General features: G+C 34.9%; 1 long non-coding RNA gene across 1 annotated transcript in view; it reads right to left on the bottom strand.

The window, feature by feature from the left end:
- LOC140164966 (uncharacterized) overlaps positions 1-20,457 on the bottom strand; it is an 80,529-nt gene extending 60,072 nt beyond the window's left edge. Inside the window, exons 1-2 of the long non-coding RNA XR_011860612.1 lie at positions 20,318-20,457; positions 7,752-8,034 (exon numbers count right to left, since the gene is read on the bottom strand). This is a non-coding gene — a long non-coding RNA (uncharacterized lncRNA). The remainder of the gene's footprint in view (positions 1-7,751; positions 8,035-20,317) is intronic.
- Between the last annotated feature and the right edge of the window lie 517 nt (positions 20,458-20,974).

Below are 20,974 nucleotides of genomic sequence, written 5' to 3'. Positions count from 1 at the left end.
AGCAAGACGAAGTGTTGTTTATTTGTTTGCTTGTTTGGATTTGTTTTCGCTTTCCGCTCCTAAGGCTGCTTGCGCCAAGAAGTGTAGAAGCGTACCGTTTTTACGTTTTCAACATTATTGATTAATCCTTGAAAACAATTATAATTATAAAAGCTTCCCGTCATTATGATGTCATTACCTGTTTTGGATGTTGCTATGTCAGGTCATTACCTGTCGCTCGTAAGGATTATAGTTCAATAAACTTATAGAGCATTTGAAGACCTGAGCGCAAGAAGACCGTAAGTCCACTTGGCCCCTCAACATGTATACATGTTACTTATATATAGTTTCTTAGGGTTTTATAATGCATGTTCCAGGGTAAAAACACCATGAAAGGTTGTGAAAGATTTGTTTTGGCCCCTGAACATGCATTAAGCCCTACCAAACTATACGAAACTATAGACAACTTGAGTGTATACATGTTGACGGGCCAAGTGGACTTACGGTCTTCTTGCGCTCAGGTCTTCATTTGTAGTAGAGCTATATGTAAAATTTTAATTTCGATTCCATCCCGTAGGAAATTGTGGAAGGCCTTAAGCGAATATTACGACCAAAGGCCAAAATGACCTTGGAAATTTGATTTCATTCCAAATATTGTATAAAATAATAATAATAATAATAACAAAAACAAATTCATAATAATTCATCTTAATATAAGAAATAGAATAAGAGTAAGAATACATCCTAAATTACATATTCCAGGATAGAAACCCAGGTTCGCTCTACAAATATGGTTATTATTTTACAAATTTGATACATTCCACGGAATTCCAATTCTTTATAATACAATAATAATGTTGCAATACAAGACATGACACTGTACATATTCAACATAAACAGTCGCTTATTATTGTGTCTATTCAATGTTATTTTGCTCATGATAATGAAAATAATATTAATGATTTCTTGAACAATTTAAACGACTTGGTGCGGGAGTAATACATGTTTTAATGTTTTAATGATATAGAAATAAGAATTTTTTAAATAATTGCTCGGAAAACCATGCATTTCATGACAATACAAATTGTAACAAAAAATCCTAAATTTATTACTGAAATATATAAAATTGACATAAATTGGTACAAAATTAATGCACATACACATATAATTGAAAATCAATCACCGTAACGAAAATGACATAGCCCGTGACATGACAATAAAAGGAACATTTATAATAATAGTAGTGAAAGCACTTATTGGTTATTACACGGGAGTAATTACTAGCTCATCCTAACATACCTAATAATATTTCTTTTTACTTTCAATGTTTAATAGTGGTTATTATCAGACATTTGACCTCAGAAACGCTATTCCTCTTGTACGCGACAGTGCGAGCAGACTGCTTCGCAACATGAGAACCCTACACGCACATGACATTGCGTTATGAGAGGCTTACACACACACGTACTTACACACACACGTACTGTAACGCGCTGTAGCGCACTTAAAAGAAACGCACTATTTATTTGGTATTTATTATATATGCAAGAAAATTCAAAGCATGTTTTGCATTTTCTCATAACGACCTTTTTCAGGTTATTTCCTGTTGAAAAGTTACCATGACATATACCAACCATCATGTGTGATAAATGCCAGGGGTGTTCATGGGTTAATATAATTATGTCATAACTATTTGTTTACGGACTTTTATATCTGGTAAGATATTGGGGCCAATTGGCAAAAAAAATGGTATTTTACATAATTTGCATTACAAGGAGATGTCAGAAACATTGGCATTGGAGATTTCAGTTATCAGTATGGGTCTAGTAGTCAAGTTGGCAGTCAAATTAGCTCAATCGATAAGGCGTTCGACTATGGTGCGAGAAGTTGCGGGTTCGAACCCTGGCAGTGGCGTAGATTTCTTTTTAACATGGGGGATGGAGTTGGAAAAAATTCTTAAAATATAGTCAATGCAGCACCTTTTGGCGACAGAATAAGCTTATTGTACAAATGCGCGCGAAGCGCGCAAAAATTTTTGCTATTTTGAAGCTAAACTAGTGAAATATAAATCCCCCCCCCATCCCCCCGGGATCTACGCCTATGAACCCTGGCGGTGCCTTGTACGCTCTCGTGGAAAAGTTGAGTTAGCTTGAAATTACCCTGGACAAGGAACTTACTGCTAATTTGTCTCGTTGTAACCCGTACGAAACTCGGGGAGCTGATCCTGGTTGCGCAGGTTATTTGTGGAATGTCTAGGGTGTGCGCTCTTGAAACAGCAAAGTCTCTGAATAGTTGTTTAATGGTTTATGGAATGATGTGGGGCCGTAGTGGTCAGCGACAACCTGTAAAGTGTGCTGAGGCTTGTGGATCAATGTCTAGGCATTGTGCTTGTGCGTAGCGCACTATAAATCACTTTTTTTAGTACAAGCGAGTGTCAGGATTTATTGTTACACTTTGATTTGGTCCCCTATTTTACTGTTTTCTATCCGTTTTACACACGTACTCACAATAAGAATTTCAAAATGTGGCTAAAATGTATGTCTCATTTCGTCTCAAGTCATTCTTCCGGTGTATTTTAGTTGCTACCAACGTTTGCATTCAATTTCCGTAAGCTGGAATTTGTATCTTGTTTCGTGACAAATCAGTTTATGGGCTCTTACCAGATATGAAAGTAAACAAATAACATATATGTGATGCGATCAAGCAAAATCAGTCGGAACTTGGCAATCCTATTTTGAGATTTTATATGGGCCAAATAGTGCATGTAGGGGTGAAAAATCAAATTTGATTTTGTGCACAAATGAGTGGGAAACACATTCTTCTTTCACGTGCAAATATTTTTGATGAAATTCTGAAGGGAAAATGTAAAGTTAAAACTTTTTGACCCCCATCCAACCTCGATATTAATTGTCAAATATCGTGAAATTATTCCAAAAGAAGCTCGGATTTAGCGTTTTGTTATATCAAATTTCGTAGCCATATCTTAAACCAAAAGTATCGTTGCTAAGTTGACTATGTATTTATGTGACATGTATTATAGGTGTGCTAAAAATTTGATTTTCTGCGTTTCATTCTTTTTAATGTACCGATGTTCAAACTATTTAACCAAAGGTCGTATTGACATGGGGTTTTCACTAATGTGGAGCTCTGAATACGCTAAAAATGAAAATGTAAGAATCCCAACATTGACCTGGGCCTACTTCAGACTGATTTTGCTTGATCACATCGCATATGTAATGACGAATGGCATTTCTCACACATGATTGTAGACATAGGTCATCGTTACCTTTCAAATAGGATCAACAACATGTTCATCTACCTTGGCACAGTTCTTTAATCCCAATACATTTGTACATTCATTGAATGACCTTTGAAAAGTTGGGTACAAAAACTCATACTCTGCAACATGAGGTCAAATTTTGCACTATGATTGTTTAATTGAGGTTATTGAACTATGCCATTGGGTTGAGGCCATTGTGGTCCATGGTGAGCGGCTAAGCTGAAATAGGTCGCAATCAGATCCTTATATGCTTTTCTGTTAATTTATTCAATCATCACTTTACCTAATCTGAGGGTACCTTGGCATTTTAAAAATGTGAAAATATGAAAAGAAAAACCAAACAATGAGGTCATTGTTTAGGGCAATATTATATTCAAGAAAGGCAAACAAATATGACGCATTCCTCCATTTGTTCGATAATCTATTGGTTCGACACGATACTCAACTCTTGAGTCAATCAATATCAAAGAACGGATTACATACGGATTACCCTGTCGCACAAGTGGCGTGTCGAGCAATTGGAGGGGATCCAAATATGAGTGATGATCCTTCATATGAAAGCCTTTACTCTTTACCGCAGATTGACTTTCTTAATATAAAGTGGATTTGATGATTTATCATTGCTATTGTTACCATTTATAGCGAAAAAACCCAAACAATGGAGTGGTAAGAAAAATAATAGAATCAAATTTTGATATACACAATGCACTTTAAATTTTCAATAGTGGTTTTAAAATAGTATATAATTAAAGTGCATCATATTCTTTGAAGGTATATTGCCTTTTTTGTTTAAATAATACATAAGACGTCTATAAAAAAATAGTTTTATTCGAATTAGCTTAATTGATAAGCATTTCAACCATGACCAATATTCTTGATAACTATCGCTTTCCTAAATGAATTTTCAAATGTAATTTTTATAATCACACTTTAAATGTGTTTAAGTACACAGTAAGGTCATGGAGTCTGTATATCGACTGATCAGTGCCAGAAGTGGGTAAGTGCAATAGCTGCCATATGTAGCTACCATGTGTAGATGAATACAATATGATGTGTGTAAATTGACAATTTTCACAGGGCAGCTATTGCACTTACCCACTTCTGGCAATGAGCAGTCGATATATCGCCTTTTCACTTTTTATTCATCTGAATGAACTGTAACGCCAACAAGTCGACTGATTTGCTCTTGAAAATATAAGAATGTTACTATAGAAAGATTCGAGCCAGGTATAACAACTTGGTGTGGGGAACAAAGACAAAGACAAGATAAAAACTAATGCAGTATGTAAACCAGAATGGTGTACACTGTTACTGCACTAGAAAAATCCAAAACCACAGGGATGGTAGACAAAGTTAACAAAAATACAACCGACATTTCGAGCAGATAAACCGCTCTTCTTCAGGGACAGACAACAAATTATATATTCTAGGTATCCTCTTGTATCATCCTTTGATCCTTGGTGTGTTTTGTACCTTGTCCGTTGGAGGCACCATTACCTACTTTGTTAATGTTACTACAGTTAATTTTGATTTTTTTTTTCACGGCCACCGAATTCAATACAGCAGTCAATGATTATATATTATATATCATATATTTTTGGTTGGTTGAATGGATTAAAATGAGGTGTGATTTTCATTCTTTTTATAAAATTTAATAGTAAAATTCAAAAAATACGTGGTAACTGTTTTATCACGCAATAACATACCGTACACCATTCCGTTATGTGAGGTTATTACATTAAAGGTGGGTAACCTGATTGACAATTTCATCCCCCACATTACCTCATCAAAATGCTGATTTTGGTATCAGATGAAAGCTCATATTTTTCTCATAAACATATTGAAATTTGGCGTTCCAAATCGGTATATTTCCGAAGAAATCATCAAAAAAACTGCCGAATTTGTCTCAAATATGGTATACCACATTTGAGACTAATTGGGCAGTTTTTTGATGATATCTTCGGAAATACACTGAGTTGGAACTTCTAATTTCAATATGTTTATGAGAAAAATAGGGCCTTTCACTTGATATCAATATTTTACATGAGCATGATGATTATCATTAATAAAAACACTGTAGACTACCAATATCATGCTGTATAAATGTCGGTAATTAGGAATTAGTCACATTTACAAAAAACATTTACATGTTCTTTTTGCATGAGTGCTTGAAAGGGATGTCATTTTATGTATACGTAAGTTTTAAAGAATTTGTTTTTCCAAATATATCAGGTCACCTTCCTTTAAAAACTAAACAATGACATTTTCAGACGATAGAGTCCTTTCAGAGACACCCTGTAGCAAAGGTGCACAAGAAGAAATTACTAACAATTACTAAAAATCTAAGAAGCAGATTTTTATGTGTAATGAAAGTTTAAATAGGAATTTAAATACTGCTTCATTAGTCGCGTATTTTTAGATATATATTACCATAAGAAACTCAATACGCTTATAGAAATGTTAAAAAGCAGCAAAATATAATGCTGTGAAAATTTATAAGAAAGCGTACTAGAAACATTATATCATATCAATTATTCTAATGACATTGCTTTTTAAAAATTAATTACCCTTAATTGCCTTGATGCTCCAATAAACACACAAATTAAATAATAGAATATGTATGTCATCCTGTAGGTGGGTGTGTGGCGATGGTAAGTTGTTTTTTCCATTCTTACATTTTCTAATACCAATCACCATATATCAGTAGCGTAGCCAGCGGGGGGGCAGGGGGGGGCAGAGAGCCCCCTCCCCCTGACAAAAAACAAGGAAAAGAAAAAGTGCCCCTCTGACAAAAAAAATGAAAGAGAAAATCAGGAGGGCAAAGGAAAAAAAAAAGGGCAAGGAGCCCTTTTCTAGCAAAATTCAGGGCCAAAATAGTGTAAAATACAAAATTTTCCGCGCTACGCGCTCACATTGTAACAATAAAGCCCTTTTGAGCCGGATAATGGGCGAAAATAGTGTAAAATACCATTTTTATCGCGCAACGCGCGCACATCATCCCAATAAGGCCCTTTTCGGGAAGCTCGAAGACATACAGTCTCTATGTATTGTAAATGATGCAACTGCAATTTTTTTCGTCTGTGCCCCCAAAATTTTATTTTGCCCCCCCTGACCAAGAAAGCTGGCTACGCCCCTGCCATATATGATGATTGCTTCAAATCGATTTTGATCAAATTAACTTCTGTATAAGGGCAATTCCAAGAAAACAGAATATGACCCAAAACATCAAAAATGCTCAAATCTTTAACAGTACAAATACTACAGTACCAACTTTTATTATCAAATTGAAGAAGTTAACTGCTCCTTAATTTATTTTTGTATCAACTGATTCACACAATACCGCAAAGATGAGGTAGCTTTCAAATTTAACCTACGGGGAAGATACTCATGTGCGCCAACAATTAGGCGAATCTTAATGATGTGTTACTTATTTGAAAGTACAGCTTTTGACTTTGCCAGCAGTTTGATGTTAAAGCAAGTAAAAAGACAGTGTATGTGACCTGCTACCCCGAAATGAGTCGAAAGTCGCAGGTTGGTAATTTCGAGACACCCTGGCTGCTGAGTTGATGTTCTTTGTTTGCCGCGCACATGTAAAGGCCAGTAGTACTCCCATTCACAAAAGACATACAGACATACACTTGGCTTGAACAGGTTGTGGGATACAACGAACACCTACGCGGCAGCGAGGGCGTCTCAAAATTACGAACTTGCGACTTAACGCTTATTTTGTGGTAGCAGGACACTATGTGTTGTAAGTAACGAAGCAAATATCGCGTTTTTTCTTAAAAGGTAAAGTGTTGTTATCATTGATGCAAGTAATTGGTAATTGATTTTTAACAAGCTCACTGGTAGGATCAGACAGATTTTCTGGTAGGATACAAACAAGCTATGATATTTATAGTTAGTATTCTAGGTTAATGTTATCTATGATCGAGTCGGCCAAGGAAAGATGTTTCCATCAATGACCACGAGTTGAGCTTGGAATTGTATATATACATGTAGCTATTATATGCGCTCTTGCTTACTGAGCTATCGAGAAAGTTTCCACACACTGTCTTGATATCTCAGTAAGTAAAATCTTTGGTTCATATCTTGATAAGGTATGGAATGTTTTCTTTCCTTGTCCTCGACCGAAAAAGTAAGATATATCATCTTCTGCTACCAGTAAGAGTTAACGTAATCGGTTGTTAAAGACATGTAAAGAAATCGAAATTAGGGTTTATTTTCAAATCCCGGAGTTCTATCACCTGATTGGCTACAAGAACTATTATGATTTATTGACCCAAATTAGGGCTGTAGAAGATTGAGCCAGAATCTGTATTTAATTCGTTACTCAGTTGAATATATCTCGTAAATAACCAATCAAAACCGATGAAAGAAAGGTAGTCATGGTAGTAGTTCTGAGGGATGAGAATGTTGACTTTAATTGGTTACTCAGTTGAATATATCTCGTAAATAACCAATGAAAACCGATGTAAGAATGTTGACTTACCATTCTGTTTTCATATCTGCGAACTGAGTTGTCTAAGCTGCTAGCGAATCCGTATTTTCGTGACCAGTGTGCCGCCCTTTGGTATCGGAGAAATTGATTCCAATCCAAACCGCTCCTTTTCTCTGTGTCTTCTAATTCGTATGGTTCTTCTCCTATAAATTCGTCGTCTTCTGTGTCAAGGTTCATGGCACTTGCTACGGCCAACAGTGCTAAACAAAGTAGAGCAAGGCCGATAACATTACGCCAAAAAGAAGACATGGTTCTATAGGTGTTCTGTTGTTAGCTGGAAAGAAAAATCAATTTTGTAAAAGTTAAAAACAGGAAAATGTGCAGCGTTTGTCCCTATATAGGAAAGATAGTTTCTAGGAAATATTATATACCTCATCTAAAGATTCCCGCCATGTGATTGGTTAAAAGCGCGGGCATAATTTTGACTATGCCCGCAAAAGTAAATATTATTCCCTGGGCATTCCCTGCGTGCGCGTTTTTCCCAGCGTGAAATGATATTACGAACGCGTTAATGTTTTCACGCGCTTAACCATGCACATGACAATAATCTTAAGATTTCGTATATAAAACAAATATTGACTGCTTTTTATTCGGGGCATGGTTAAAAATATTCGGGGCATAGTCTATATACTATAGTTGTCAAAGGCAGATTGCTTCCAAAGAGCAATATATAATAACGTGCGATTCGATGTTATATTGAAATACATCCTATGGATCCAAGTTGGCTGAAATTTCAAGTGTGAATTGTTTGTCACAATAAAGGGAAGGACTGTAGACACTCTTAGCAACAATGCGTCGCCAAAGCAAAATTGCTTCCAAAGAACAATATATGAGGACATTTTTCGAAAAAGAGATTTCAATTGTTTCCAAAGCTTTCGGTTCCGCTTTGGTTAAAGCCATATTGTAACATTTTCATACAAAACAGATTAGCCTTTTCTTTGCCATAAAATGTTAGCTTTTACTTTCAGATATATTCCCTTTTATTTTTGAACCGAACAACTAACTAAGGCAAAGCAAAGAAAATTGGAATTTACTACCAGCGCCGATGTCGCCAATGCGTATCACTCGTTCGGTCGTGTCGCGTTATGGTACGAGCTTTGTTGTGTAGATCACCAGTCCCACACGCCATGTACATATTGTGTGTTATGAAGATCGAGTATACGTTCAACTAATAATTCCATCGTAATAATAAAACTCTACCAACTTGAGTCTTACATTTTGCAGGGTATATTGGTTAAATAAAGTACACTATAATCGTGTAAAAAAGAATTAGTAAAAATATTGAGGGCGTTTTTCTCAGCAAATGTTATAATATTACACATATTGGTCTATTAAATTAATTCTGATCGGATTGACTTTATCTATTAGTGCTTATCTGTTATATTTTGGTTTGCTAAAACCTAACCGTTTTCTTTACTATTTCATCTCTTCATCTGTCATGTATTTAGCTTGCTTCCGATCTCTCCCATTCCAAGGTGATACAGTTCCGCCTAGTCTATTTGATTAATGCACATCGGATTTACTATTATTTTGTCGATCAGTCCTTCAAGTGCTTGTATATTGTATTTTTGTTTTCCTCCCCCACACCAAGGTGGTTTATCTGGCATTGTTATTTTAACTCCGAGAAATTATTATGTTAAGTGTAATTAATTTAGACGAAACGGTTTACTAAAATGGCAAGGTTAACCAAATGCAGCAGAAGAAGAGAGCATCGCGATAGAATAGTGTGTTCTTAACTAAAACACTTCAGTTAAGAAGCAAAATATGCGCCAATGTTTGTATAGTTAATTGAAGGGTTCAACGTCAACACCATTTTCGCTCACCTAGACCACTTCCGCTTTTTGATGACGTCAGATGATCGACAAGTCCAAAAAAGACTATTCCGATTGTTATAGATCAGATATCATCACATCAGCATCACCATCCGCTGAAGACACTAGTCGATCTAGTGAATACGTTCCAGGTGAGCGAAAAATGGTGCATTGTTTATTTAGTTTTCTTTTACCATTTATGAATATCCACTCGTAAAGTCGCATGTATGTATAATTGCTCTAAAAATAGCGTGATTATAATTTGAACACTGCCAACAAACCCAATTACTCTTCTGTATATGTTAAAGCCTATTATATTCTATCAATCTTGATATTATTGTTGATAAAATATCAAAATTGTATCCGTTTCTTGATGCAGCAATTATTGTACATACAAGAGGTTAGAACAGAGTATTTTGAGGTATCCCGATAATCTTTGCAATTTAACCACACGCTACGCCGATCCAATATTGGTTATACCATCGCTACTGCGCAAGGTGAACTACGCATGCCGATATGACGTAATCGCAAAGGCTGTCGCGATATTCTGAAATAATTGATTTCCATTGATGAACAGAAAACTTTTTTACAGTGGAGTCTGTACAACATTGTACAACATGAAAGTGCAAGGTATTCATAATTTGATTAGAAAATGAGAACAATTTTTTCTGTCACAAGATCGCTGAAAAGTTAAATTTGTTTTCTATTGTTAAGATTTCATTTCTTATATGGAAAAAAGGTCGGAGGATGAACAATAAAAATATATAACAATACAGTAAAAACAAGATAGTATAACAGGAAATTGGAAACCTTATGGTGAATTTCAAATCAACAATAATGTACGCAGGTTATTTTTACACATAACGTAAACAAAGTAGATCAAATTAATAATTCAATATTTGAAAGAAACAAACAAGATTATGGTTGAAAGATGAACTTTAAACCTTTCGATAAGATAGATCACTACAAACATGATGAATATGTGGTCTTGTTGTGCACAATTGATTGAACTGGGTAGTGTGGCGTTAACCCGGTGGAGTTAAAGCAATATTATATTTCGTTGAAAATAAACAAAACAATTCACATAATTTTAGTGTTCACTATCAGACTGCCCTCTGTCCTTTTAATTTTTAGCCTTACTGTAATGATAAAATCGAAAAGAAAATTGCTATTTCATCGTAAATGCGTGTATACGTCAATTGATCGTTAGTGAGGTTGCTCGGCTAACAATATGTAATAACATGATAATATGTTACACGCGCACAACAAGAGTCCATTCAGCCATTACGCAAGTTCGACTAACATTTCAATCAAATGATTTAATTTCGGGAACCTTTTTTAAATCAAAATTAAACTATGGTTTGAAATCCACGTATTGGGGGGCAGTGTTTGAATAATGAGGCTAATTCAAATAGCCTATGGAGAGCCTGTCACCCATTCATCAACAGATGGCGCTACCTGATGCAGCAGTGATCAGTAGCGACGGACGCTGTCAAGTAATATTGGTCCAGTTAACACACTTATTGCTACCTCTCATCAGTTTCTACTGGTTACTGGTACGAGAATTGGGTGACCTATAATACTTAATAATGTAAGTATTATAGGTTACGAAATGGAAATGTAAAGGAGACGATAGCTAGACCTATGTTTCCTCTAACAACAAGTTAAAGACCATAACAAAATATGCAATATGAAACCGCAAATGCGCATTGAGAATAGCTAGAAAATCCTTCAACTTATAAAAACTATATCTAGGTTTTTATTTCCATATTGAATATATTTCACAAACAAAAGGAAACAAAAACTGGGTCGCAAGAAACCAGATCCTGTCACGAGAATTGAGATATATTTGAACAACTATAGAATAATATTTAGTTCAATTTACATAAACACATTTGACCTCGATTTGTTATGTACAATTATTTCCACAAGGAGTTCAAATAAAATTTGATTTTAAATAGTAATGTTTTATAGAGACAATGTTTAATGTTACAACAAAAGTAAAGGTAAAAGTAAAGGTAGGGATCCTGTGTATTAAGTGATCGGCGTGCCGATCTTTCTTTCATTGGCGATTGGGCCAGACTCCTCCATGTAATGTTGCTATAGAGGAATCGCTACACCTCAACAGCGAGTCGGTTGCCCTCTCAACATTTAAGAATACCGGTACCCATTTATACACCTGGGTGGAGAGGAGTGATCGAGATAAAGTGCCTTACTCAAGGGCGTAACACGATGGCGTCGCCGGGGCTCGAACCCGCAATCTTCCGATTATGAGTCGGTGCTCATTCCGCTCAGCCACCGTGCTCCTTTAATTGTTATAATGACAATGGTTGGTTTCGATATCGCTAGAATAGTCATTAGTGTGAAAAATGATGATTAATATTCACACCAAATTAGCATACCAGTTATGGCATGATTCAAAATATTACCATAGTAAGAAATAAGAAATGTCAACCGACATACAATAATTACCTTATAATGATTTCGTCTCGCGAATATTCTAAACTAATATGTATGGGATAATATCGTATGCAAAATATTGCGATTCATACTTTGCTATTGAAAGAATATTAATGATAATAATTATTTATATATGATTTCGCCTAGCATAATTTGTATGAAATAATATCGTACCCAAAATAGTCCTAATGCAGGGTGTCCCAGAATAGTCCATACCGGGAAAGTTTTGTTTAGGTATGAATAGCATTACTATCGGTGATATTGTTTAAAATTCAAAATTCTACATATATTTAGCTTTCTTGGGAATTTTAGATTTTAAAAATTGTACGTGTCTAATAGAAGTTACCGGATATTGGGTTACTAAGTTATTTAGAAAAGGTTATGCAGCTATTTTTGCTGTGTCCTATTCTTACTTCCACTAAAAGACAATTTCTATCGATTTTATGACGTTACGAAACAATCCTTGTAAGGAATGAAGTAATTGTTACGCTTGAGTAACCTTATACTATTATTTCTTTGGCGGCAGTTTTGAAGATAATTATTACGGTGTGTGTGAGTTTCGTCCTTTGAAATGCCGGAAGAGATGGATTTGTCATCAAGGTAAAGAGAAGATCCATCCTTAGTGTCGCAGCATGTATTTATGTCCACAGTATATTGCTGCAGCTACTTTAAGGTGAAGATTGAATTTGCTGCAAGATATCCTCCTCAATTATGACATTTTTGTTTAAAGATTGTGGTAAAAATCACAAAAACCTTAATATCTTAAATTGAAATGTTTCACTTAATTTCATATGGAGAATTATTTAGAGTTGTAAGTTTTAAACCTGTGCCAAACTTGGTGTAGTTCCTATAAAAGAATGTATGATTTCTTCACTATTGCAGATCCATGTGTTCTGAGGCCTTTGCGCTGAAAATTATTTTCAATAATATCAATGTCACGCCAAAACGTATCCAGCTATTTTAATGAAAGTCACAGAATAAGTAGGTGATATGTGTGTCATTGTATTGCACGTTATTAGATACACCGTTGATTATATATTTTTAATATTTTTTTCAAACACGGTATAGATTATTCTGGGACACCCTGTATGTCATTGAAAAAATATTAGTAATATTGGGTTATTAGCTTCACTTGTATATGCTACAGCAAGGATCAAACAGAGAATTTGATATCAAATAATTATGATCTGCCTTCTGCTAAGGTTTTAGTCATAAAGGTGGATGTCGGCTACATGATACGAAATGAGACAATGATAAATGTCTTGACGCTGTATTTGGACATCTTTAACACCAAAACGGCTTTGTGCACAAAAGGGAATACAGAACGCAGGTCACAAACCTTTGACAAACAAACAAAAATCGGAATGTTATATTATTTAGTAAAATTTGAAATCCTTTATTTATCCCTTTGAAATCTTGTTTTATGCGCATCAGTTCTACTGGAACATGTAAAGTAAGGTAAAGGGTAGTACCTGTATTTTACAGGCTGGAGTGTCATCTCTTTATCGGCTTGGGGATTTCACCGTGAAGTTGTTGTGGGGACAGTCAACCAGTCTGTTTACATTCCCTGAATAAGTCAGCCAGTAATCATTTATACACCAGGTTGAGAGAGACAGTAGAGATAAGAGCCATGTCGAACGACACAACACGATAGCACCATCACTGGGTTTCGAACCCGTAACTCTCCGATTATGAATCGGTCACATACAGATAGTCCACAATGTATCAACCTACAACGTACAGTATAAATGATGTCTGAGGTAAACCTAATATCCTTCTAACTTTTTTAAACTGTTGCGGTTTGGTAGTTCACAGCATCTTGAAAATGGTAGTAAGCTTTGGCGAGCGTATAGGCAAATTCGAATATAACATAATACTTTTATAGGTCCTGTGGTTCTTGAGTTATGCTGTAAAGACTTTTGTAAAACGTACATAACTCATTAACAACAATAAATCAAGCATGTTTTCAAAGTATATGATTTGTAGAATGAACTTTTGCAAAACATCAAAGTGTAATTTTTCAAAAATATATCACTGTAGATAATGAAAATCGACATTTTGGCTGCTTCGACCAACAATACCTAATCTAGTACCCTTAAATCGGTTTGGGGATGCTGAGAAATTGCAGACTATTTTTATGGCTCGAAAATAAATTTCCTATGTGTTACACACAAATAACATCTTTAAAAAACAATAAGCAAAGTTATATGCTGCAAGTTTATTTGGATAATACTACTTTATTGCAGCATTTTGCTCTAAATCAAGGCTATACACTAGAGGAATATATTTGTGATTATCTTTCAGTCGTCATTCTACTGAACCATTTTTGTAACCCGAACTATATTAAACATCATATCATACTGTTATATTTGCTACTATTGTTAAGTAGCCTATAGCTGTGAGTGTTTTATATCCATTGATACCAAAATAAGTATAAATATCTCCTACGTAATGCCGCTATGATCTCATACTGAAAGCGTACCACTGCGATTGTGAGAAATTCTGGCTTTATAAAACGTAGATTTGCACCTTAAAATTCAACGAAAATGCTAAATAAAGAAAGAAAATGACTAGTTTTAACTATTAAACTTGTCCTTTCGAATAATTCATAACAGTAAAACCCATCACGTATATTTTACTGTAGAAATCTATGGTGGGCCTGATTACCCCTCACCTCCCCATGTGGTCGACTTTGATGGTCAGCTTTAACCCCACGTATGTGGGTGGTTAACCAGCTTATTACTTAAATTAGCGCAATGATTGGGTCTTCGATTAGCTTAAGTCATTTGGGCGTAAGCACAGGTGAAAGCATAAGCGTTTCTGTATGCGTGATGAAAACGGGAGGACGAGGGTTAAAGTCTTATTCAGATTTCATTTGACAGCTTAACCGTCGCGTATACACGCGCGACGTCGAGCGTGTGCATTGGACCTTGTACAAATAATACGCGCTGGACGGCTAGCAGTACGCTTAATTTGTAAAAGGGAATCTGAATAAGACTTTAGTGATATTTGGTCGGTACTAATTGGAATAGAATTTTGATAACAAAACGAGTGAAAACAATGGCTAACACAAAATTTAACACAAATTTTAAAGGGCATTTTGTGATACACAACCTCATCCCCCCACTTTTTTCAAAAAAAGTTGAGATTTTTATACCACTGCAAACCTCTGGCTACATAATGTTTATGTACCAATAATTTCTTGCAGATTAATTCGTTTAGCAAAAATATCGTCAAATTCGAATTTCGTTCTGGTACCAGAACGAAATTACAACGGTAACCTATGGAGCAATGTAATACAAATAATCATGCGTAAGTCGCAGACGCAAAATCGCAATCAACTGAAATTTTGGGAATAAGCGTTTTTCGTGGATATCTACTGAAAAATGTCATAAAAAGAGGATGCTAGGATAACGAAATCCTCCTTTAAGTAAGATATTTTTATCGTCAGCGATGAGTGATTTCGTCTATTGATCTGGGCCGTATTTCTCATTAAAAGTATTGACAATCTTTCTCAGTGTTTTCGGTTTGATTTGCATTTATTTTATTACGTATTGATTTATACGCAAAATATAAATAGATCGAAGCAAAATTAACTTAGGAACAACTACAATACAAGCGTCCATCTATTTCTTGTTCGAAATAAATGACACTGGAATTAAGATGTTTCTCTAACAACAAATTGAATTCAGCCAGTTTTACTCACAAGTATCTTTATTAACAAATGAAATAACTATGGGCAAATTAACTTTTAAATAATATATATATTTATTCACTTAGCAAGCATACGATTCAGCAGAATGATATGTGCTCTTTTAAATTGATAGCGAAATTTCTTGTTAATTGTAAATTATGACCTACGCAATTAATTATGTTCAAAATAACAGAAATATGTTTCACTAGCAGACACGACTATTGATATTATTTTGCCTAGAATGACCATCAATTTCCCATCATACTTTAGTGTAAAGCAAAATAAAATATGATCGAATTTCCAATTTACACCGTACGATTGATGAATAAATTGTGTCAAAGAAATGTCAGCTGTACAAATTTAAAGGTAATAATTAAATAGGTGGTATATAAAATGATCTATTATCAAATATATTTTCTGTAGTCTGAAATATCCATAATAGAATAAGTATACTACCAGTAAATAACATGTAATGGAAAATAACATGTTAAACAACCTAACCTGACTGATATACGACACATTCCATGCTTTAATGCTCTGCATGCTAGCCATGCGCTTCAACGGAAAAAGTTCAAGGTTTGAAATATTTTCTTAAAATATCAAGAGCTATCTTAAGAACTACTGAACCAATACTAGGCTTGTTTTTTCTCATTTTAATGCATTTTTCATGCTGATTCTGATTATAATTCTGAAATTTTTGAATTAAAAAAATAATTTGAAACATGTCGTCTGCAGTCGACACCCGCGTGAAGAGAATTAATATTGTTCGGGTTTATTGGTTATCCAGATTGTAAAATGCTTGATATTCAATTCTCTCATAATACGGATGTGGCGACTTGTCATTAAAATTGATTCCTTATTAAAGAAGATGCGGTTCATTAATCTTGATCAGTCATGACGATTTATAATATCATTTGTCACCTGTTACCACGAAATGAGTATAAAGTCGGTTGTTTCGAGAAGCTCTGGCCAATGCGCTGGTGTTGTTTATTTCACATGCACCTGTCCAGGCCAGTAGTATATCCGTATGTCATTTGTGAATGGCGACATAATGGGCCATTCACGAAGGACATACTACTGGGTTGTACAGGTACGCGGCAAACAAAGAACACCAACTCAGTCAGCATGGGTGTCTCGAAACTACCAACTTGTGACTTTATGCTCATTTCGTGGTAGCAGCTCACATTTCATAAAACAGTTGTCAACAGCACTAATATGATAAAAGGGAGCATCCTATATTTACTTCACTAGCATGTTACTTCATTTTACCATAGATTTGGTCAATTTGTATTCAATGATCCTCACATAGTAATGGATGTAACTTGTAAAGGCAAAAAGAGAAATATACGTTCTTTTTGCACATCCCATTGAAAAATTGTATGTTACCACTTTTTCACATGATTCAAATAGAAAGGTTAATCTCAACCATGGCATAAGAAAGGATTTTGTTAGTGACGTCAATAAAAGATATACCCTTTTACCATAATAAGTCATCCGATTGAAAATGTAAGAATGAGGAGAAATAAAAGTATAACAACCCCTATGATTTAGCTCCCGATTGGTGCCGTTTTACTATCCGTAACCAGCGCCTGGATTGGGGATATTTTGTCTCAGACAAGCTTCGCTAAGGTCCAGAACATGCTCGCCTGACAGTCCAAAGTTCTTAACCCTCAATATGCTTGTACGTTCATACAATGACCTTTAAATGTTTTAGGTACAAAAACTCATACCTCAAAATATGAGTTCAACTTTCGAGATTACATTGTCCAAATAAATGAACTAAGCCATGGAAGTTTGTTTGGAACTTGTTTCGCTTACAGTGCTTGTGGCTAACTTACATTGTTATTAATCATCGTCAAACGCTGAAGCTTGAATTTTTAGTCCAGTCGAATTTATGGTTAATTTATAGATTTAACGCCTTGTTGTTATCAAAAGCCTCGCATATAGGTGCACATAAATAGAATCAGCAATATTATTTCCTAGCATTTATATGGGAGTTAGTTACTTTTGATGGGAATGTCTCCTGACACATTGATTATTTTGTTAACGCTACATTTAATGGAATGGTAAGTTGCCGTTATCCAGGTGTTTCGTTCAAATATAACAAAGGTCAGAAGTGCATTCTTCATGTAGCGATATTAGTTCTAGAAACCAGTGCAATCTTATCAGTAGCTCGTTATCATAAATGTGTTATTCCAGTTCAAATCCATACCCCCTAAGGAAGATATGACCTTAATTTAACACGCACAAGTTCTGGATTTCCACTGCAATAGCCCAATACTTCCAATGTTTAACATTGTTTTCTATAGCGAAATCAATTGTGTACGATCTTTTTAAATGGAATTGGTTGATTTTGTTTTCTTTCAAACTAGTTTGGTACATTTCTAATGTCCAACCTTTATATTGGAATCAGCCAAATTTGTTGTGTTTGTAGGAAACAAAACAATTCTAATGACCAGATAATCTGCCTGACAGTTGTTACCAATGTTTTGGCAAAGAATACAAAAATCAAAATTTGACCGAAATCGTATACTATAGCTCAACAACAACAGCAACAAAATAGCTACGATTTAACCGAATGCTTGTGAGTTATGAGTTTTCTTAGGACAAAACAATACTATCAATTGATAAGACTCCGCCTTATTTTTTTCTTTTAATGTAAAAAGAACAATGAAAAAAAACCAAACATGTCTGCCAAAAATCCGTACTCCGCAGAAATATTCCTCATTTATTGCGGATTGTCTCGACTTAATCATCATGTTTGCTACAAAGACGAAGACCTGTGCACAACACCACATGTTGTCAATAAAATTCACCAACCATACTCAAGAAGAAACGTGGACAAAAATCAATTTCATGCACACTGGTCACCTTACGGACTGAAACAACGAACTGCAGATTCCTTTGACTCCGAAAACCTATCAAACCACTTTCAACCTCGTGAATGCATGAATACGTTAATATAGAACGTGAGTTCGACACTTTTAAGTGAAAAATGAATAGCGTTAGCGAACGTGGATTTACATTACATTACACATACATAATCCACGAAGTCTCTTAAACTATTACCTATTAACTAATAACTAATCAGCCTCTATAGACAAAGCAAGGTACGATATGCTATAAGGATATTATAGTTTCTCACAAAATATTTCTTCCTAGTAACACATGAGGATAAAAAGAGAAATATATCTGGTTCCGCCTAGAGCACTGTGATTGTCATATATGGCTCAAGTAGTTCATTCATCATCGCGATCTAAATTCTCCCAATTGTTTCCTCACTTACGGCGAGTTAATTTAGTCTTGAAGTTCATCAACTGGAACCGTACTCATCAATCTTTTCAATTTGTTTTTAATTTTTGGAACGACGTCATCTGTAAATGTAATCACCATTAAACAGTCGTTACATGAAAACATTGTGTTTGCTCTAATTCGACATGATTTATATTTAAACGATGTGTTGTAAACCAGGTTAATACTCAAGCAGAATTCCGTTTGAAAATTCATCAATAGTTTAAGTGACAATCCCTCTACAAATGCGCCGTAATAAGCCTTAACTGTTGAAAATCCCTCCTAAAAATCAAGATTGTGCTGGGCGTGAGAAGTAAGCCCACGGTCTGCGTGCTAGCAATACAAAGATGTGAGAACCAATATTCAAATCAAATGGATATGGATTCACGAAAAGAATGGGTTATATCGTTGTTAATGAAGTTGCATTATAAATGGAAAATACTTCGCCAAAATCGTCTGTATAGGTGTGTTACTGATGCCTCATTATAGTTGGATTATTTAGTTCCGGCTTAATCTTAGATTTTTAGCCAATGAATTTAAACTCACTCAATTATCCAATTCTCCGCGAGCGTTTCATAACTCGTATAACCTACTTTATATAGCATGTACTTAGTCGGTAGCTTGTTTTAGCCATACGATATTAAAAATCGAAGTAAGAGGAGGCTTAAGCTCAAATCTTCCACCAAAATAAATCAAATCAAACACACCCCATTCAAGAGAGTAGCAATCTGGGAATTCGCAATCTAGTTAAGAAGAAACTCTACGATGTCAGCAGGAGAAAGCAAATATGACAACTTATTGTCGTATGCTTGCTCTCGAGTTTTACGTTACAGCTATCTAAATTAGAGTACTTGGAACTTGTGGCTAAGTTTAAATACCAAATCATATCAGTGACTTAAACTTCAGTCAGTTAATGTGATACAACGTATGAATGAGAGTATATGCTTGAATAAAATTGTACAAACTTGTAGTGTTGTGCGCTTATTTCTCCTGGGACAAAGTTGGAAAAAAATGAGCGAAATTTTAACGTCCAAACACTGCTTAAAAGTTAATTCCGAAAGGATATTTCGTTCTTTATCGTAAGAAAAAAAAACGGTATTAACGAAACCAGAAAAGAAATAGTTTGTTATGCTATTAAATACTAACAGAACCAAAATGTATATAAAAAATATTCGAAGCAATTCTAAACATACCTTTTTCCGTCAACCTTAATCTTAAATTAAGCATCGATGATTAATTGCTTGTTAAATTCCATCTGCCGTTTTGGTCCAAGCAAACTTATCGTATTAAAAGTCACTTACCTGCGTGCAATAAGCAGTAGTGTATTGTTTCTTCCGTTCAAGAGCTGGTAAAAACACGTTAGCACTGTTGTATCACCAAAAACTCAATGATTCAAATTTTGCGTTTGTCTCTACATAAATATTATAGTCTTCCTCTTTTTTGATGACGTATATAGCTAAGTAATGTGTTAGCAACACACGCTGGGGAAAAGTAAGTACGGTGACAGAGCGATCTATTGAAAAACAAGAAATTATTGCAACGCCCCCTTTCCCATGATTCCACCTTATTTCCGGTTTCAAAAGTCGTCTGCAATTATGTAGTATAATTGGTTCTTATAATATTGGTACATATATCAATAAAAACAATGCAGGTTTTTATTTAACAGACAGTGTTTTCAGTTTCATTGAATTTATTTCAAAAACGAGAATTTGTGACATACAAAATGATATAGAATCGTCTGCGGCTACTAATTTAATTGCCATTCCTATATTGCGTTAAATGAGACGCGCGAGTTTTTCTTTAGCTGGTTATGCTATCATTAAAACCTATGGCCTTTACGATATATTCAGATTGATTTAAATTTCTCCCAACGCAACTCATAACAATGCTCTATATCTTGAGAGTTTCAAGACCAGATTCGATTTTATGAGTCTATATAGTATATCTATTCGAAATAA

Source organism: Amphiura filiformis, chromosome 11, assembly GCF_039555335.1.
Source record: "Amphiura filiformis chromosome 11, Afil_fr2py, whole genome shotgun sequence".
NCBI classification, from domain to species: Eukaryota; Metazoa; Echinodermata; class Ophiuroidea; order Amphilepidida; family Amphiuridae; genus Amphiura; species Amphiura filiformis.
The sequence above is the reverse complement of the archived record's forward strand: the minus strand, read 5'-3'. Positions and strand labels throughout refer to the sequence as shown.